General features: G+C 33.0%; 1 pseudogene; it reads right to left on the bottom strand.

Annotated features, from left to right (window-relative positions):
- Window positions 1-746: 746 nt before the first annotated feature.
- On the bottom strand, window positions 747-4,586 carry LOC145131430 (33 kDa ribonucleoprotein, chloroplastic-like; annotated as a pseudogene).
- Window positions 4,587-4,861: the final 275 nt, after the last annotated feature.

Genomic DNA, 4,861 nt, shown 5'->3' with positions numbered 1-4,861 from the left:
TTTCTTGAACCATAAAATAATAAAAATATTCTTGAACATATTTTTCTTGTAGAATAACAAATTCTCGAACCAGCAATTGTAGAATTAAAACAAAAAGTATATTAATTCTTATAGAATACGGGTAACAATTGCTAAGAATTACATTTATTGTTAAAGAATAAAACTAAAAAAACTTTCAAATCGGGAAAAAAACATCAAAATCTAATAAAGACACTAATACATTCTAAAAGAATAATGTTGCTAAGAATCACTTTCAATTTCATGGTCCATTCTTCAAGCATCAGCTGCTTCTGTGGAAACAAATCTAATGCATAAATCAGTGAGAAAATATACATATTCCATTCCAACTGAATTGGAATTCGTGATTCCATTCTGATAGAATTGGAATTCAAGATTCAGTTACGGTATGCATTCTGTTGGAAAAATATCCAAAGTAAAAAACAATGTGAGGCAAATGACTAATTCCAAGATTCAGTTACGGTATGCATTCTGTTGGAATTCAAGATTCACTTATAAGGGAACTCTCAGTTCACATCATAACTAATGCGAGGCAAATGACTAATTCCAACCTATAAATAATTACAGGAACTGTAGAACTAGTCCTTATTTCCCACTTCTCACATAAAACTCCAATTCCGATAAAAGTTAAAGTAATTGCATTGCCCTAGTTGAATATGAGGATGGCGAAACAATAGATTATGTGTAGTTAAAAGTTCACTGACCTAAATCGAACAATCAAACAACCAAAGATTTAAAAGCTTCTAACTACATTTTTTCCACCTAATTAGGAGCTAATACTTGAAAGGATCTCACTCCCATCGACATTGATCTCAGAACTTCTTCCTGTTCTTGTTGAGCGAGACACATCTCCTTTTCCTTCTGCCAAGTTCAATCACAAAGGCCGACCCTCAACCTCCTGTTCATCAAAAAGACCAGAAATGAATAAAACAAAGATTACAGAAGAAGAAAGATGCACAAATAATGGGAGTTTTGAAGCTTTTACCAGTCCATTCATAGCGTTAAGTGTATATTCTGCAGCCTCGGGAGAGCTAAAAGTGACAAACCCAAAACCTCGAGATTTCCCTGATTGTTTCTCGTAGATCACCCTTGCACTCAAAAAACCAGGTTGTTCATCGAAAGTATCTTTGAGCTTCTCAAAAGTTATGATCCAGCTAAGGTTACCTGCATAGATCTTGTGAGGGATTTCGATAAAATCTCTATTACTGCTTCTAATCTTTGGGCCCATCACTTCCCGTTCACCTCCCCTTGGCACCTCCGGGAAGTTTACCTACACTGTTCGTCCACCGATTAGCTGAAAAATATTATCAAAATCAGTAGTCGCAATCATGTTTCTGAATTCAACCAATTTCTGGAGATGAAAATGGATTCAAACTCGTTTTGTAAGAATGGAAGAGAATGCTTACAGATCCGTTAAACATTCTAATGGCTTCTTTAGCTTCTTGAACACTTGCCATTGTAATAAATGCGAATCCCCTGCTCCTGTCTGTTACGCTATCGTAAACAATCTGATCAAATGGAAATTAGGGTTACGAGAAACCAAAAATCCCCAAAATTATACAAAAATTCCAACAGTCACACACATTACCTCCACGGAAATTACATCGCCAGCTTCTCCGAATATTTGGGACAATTCTGCAGAAGTAATCGCATATGGCAAGTTTCCGATGTAAAGCCTCCCAGCTTTTCCCCAACCTCTTTGCGGTTGATCTGCCACCACCGATGTCCCTCGATTTCGCCTTCATTCTTCACCTTACTCCTTCGAATTGGTCAAGAAGCAATGGAGGTGTTTCTAATTACTTGGGTCCGGTAACACGTCGAGAACTGAATAAGTTGGCAACGTCGCTATCGCCGGTGTAGCCGATTGGATGGTCGGCGTGAAGGAGTCTTCAACCGGTGATGAAAATTGATCCTACAACGATTGATCAGATTAGTCGTATATAAAAGGGGGATTAAGTTAAAATCAACGTAACTAGCAAAATTATAGGGAGTATTTGCGGAAGTTATTTCTCAAATTACCTAGTTACCCTTATTGATTTATTTAATTATTGTTTTTTCTATTAAATTTTGATTGGTCCATAATAATGCATACAATAATACAATACTTAGTTAAAACATCTGAAGCTATCTCTCTCTCTCTCTCTCTCTCTCTCTATATATATATATATATATATATATATATATATATATATATATATATATATAAGGTTATAATGAGAAAAAATATGTAATCGAGAACACGAGAACAAATTAGAGCCATTAACTATATAAAAAAAAGGGCCTCATATTTTTAATTAGTTATTCTTATTTTCATAATCATTCTTTTTATGTTTCCATAAATAACTAACCTATAACACCCCTATTTTCAAATCATATTAAATAATAAAATATATATTCCAACATTTCCTAAGAATCAGTTCTAGCTATTATTCTTGTTTAAACTATAGCAGAAATAATACATAGAATAAGGTATTCGATCAAATTGCTTCGAGTGTTATGGTTTTGCGGAACTCCTCTGTGATATTCTTGATAAATCATTATTCTTGCTCTTTCCACTTGCTAAATAATTTCTTGGGTTTTGCAACTATCAGTTTACATTAATTATAGTTTTTGTAATAATACTTTTAAATATAATCTTATATATTTCAATACTTCTCTTAGAAATAATACTCTAAAATAATTAATAAAAAACTCAATGTTAAAATGTTTTAAGGCATATTTTCTAGAATAAAAAAAATAGTTTTAATCTTAGAATATAAAGGACAGGGGCTAAAATCGAAGTACATTAAATCTGTAATTTCAACAAGTTATAAATAATCAAGATATAGATTTGTAATTTTTGATTTCCTTGGAATATAGCCTAAAATAAATAAAACTTAAAGTTTTGGGGTTGAAAATGTATCTTCTTAATACTTGGATCAATAACACGTATTTGAATTGAAAGAGAGTAACAAGAAAAGACAGTCGGCGTCGAACTAGTCACCATCCATCCCTTTTTTTCAGTTGACCAACTAAGGTTATAGTGTTTGCATTTTTTTTTAAGTATAATTGACTTTCAACCCGCCCATAAAACTAAGAGATAATGACTTATAGGGTAATATACTTTTTAAAATGTACATATTTAGTCCTTATTTTTTTTTTGTAAAATAAACCCTTATACTTTATTTTTTGTAACAATGTAATCATTGTGACCGGCTATACCCGGTATACCGGTCATATACGAATTTTCTTTTAGGGAAAATAACTTGATAGGGTAACATACTTTTTGAATTGTACACATTTAGTCCTTATTCTTTTTTTTTGTAAAATAAACCCTTATACTTTATTAATATGTACACATTAGATCATTTTTACCGGATTCTACAGGTTTTGCTGATGTGGAAGCACAAGCGGCACTAAATAACAATTAATTAGCTTAGTCACCGGAGGTGGGTGATCCTCCAGCAACAAGAAAAGGGCGGCGACCCTTCTCTTTCTCGTCTCTCTTCCTTCCGGTCGAACAGCAACAGCCAAACACCCTTTACCTGTTGTGTTTCTCCGATCTGTCTCTCTTTGCCTCCATCTTTGTGATATGTTGCCAGAAAAAGAAGAAAGAATCAACGAGGGGGCTACCAGAGCAGCTCCTCGCCGCCAACTACCGTATCTACTTCCTCCTGCCCCCCCGACCTTGTTGTTTTTGCCAGCATTCCTCCTTGCTACCAGTGATGTGTAGGAACATACAAAGGAGTCGCCGGAGATCGGGGTTCTCCCTCTTTTTCATGATGAATAAAAGTTGGAAAAATCTCGTTGTGGATATGTGGATGCCGCTTGGGTATTTCGTTTCAACAAAATAAAAGAAAGGGAAAATGACTTGATTGGGTAAGATACTTTTTGAAATGTACACATTTAGTCCTTATTCTTTTTTTTTTTTGTAAAATAAACCCTTCTACGTCAGCAAAACCTGTAGAATCCGGTGAAAAGGACCTAATGTGTATATATTAATAAAGTATAAGGGTTTATTTTACAAAAAAAAAGAATAAGGACTAAATGTGTATATTTCAAAAAGTATCTTACCCTATCAAGTCATTATCCCTAAAACTAAACTATACAAGACCTGAGACATCTCATGTTTCACCTGAAAATACCCATAAAAATAAACTTTACAAGACCCAAGATCATCTCCTGCTTCACCCAAAAATCCTTATTTTTTGTCATATTTAAACATACTGAAGCTTCGCTTTTACTCAAGACACTCTCAAATAATCAAATAAAAGTCACCACCATTTCTTACTAACAATTATCCATAAACAATTGTCAAAATTATGCTCAAATACGATGTAAATTAATCCAATTATTGTAAAAATATTCCTCAAAAAAATTTGTCTGATTGCTATTGGTTGGATCGATTAGAGACAATAGGTTGAAACAAAATACGTTCAACATGCATATAAGTCTGTTTAAACAACTATATCAAGCTTAATTCGAATGAACATACCTTAATTTATAAAGAAACCTCGAAAATCATCACAACCTTCTACATCCAATTTCTTTCTCGTTTCTTCTGCTTTCTTTCCAATTTCAGGGGGCATTACACTTGATTTATCAAGTCCAATTTTACGCCTCTAATCAAGGTGACGGTTTTTAAAATTAAAATTTTTGAAGTTTCTATTAATTACTCCTAATTAATCTCCGTTATCATTATTATAATACTATAATCCGACTATATATATATATATATATATATATATATATATATATATATATATATATAATCAATTGGGAACTCATATATTCATGAGAACCCGAGAACCAAACGAGGGCCGTTAGATTAAACTAATAGAAGGTTAAGATGTTTTATGGCATT

Source organism: Lactuca virosa, chromosome 8 (assembly GCF_052849685.1).
Source record: "Lactuca virosa cultivar CGN04683 chromosome 8, Lactuca_virosa_CGN04683_v6, whole genome shotgun sequence".
Lineage (NCBI taxonomy): Eukaryota > Viridiplantae > Streptophyta > Magnoliopsida > Asterales > Asteraceae > Lactuca > Lactuca virosa.
Note: the sequence above shows the minus strand (reverse complement) of the source record. Positions and strands in the feature narration are given on the sequence as shown.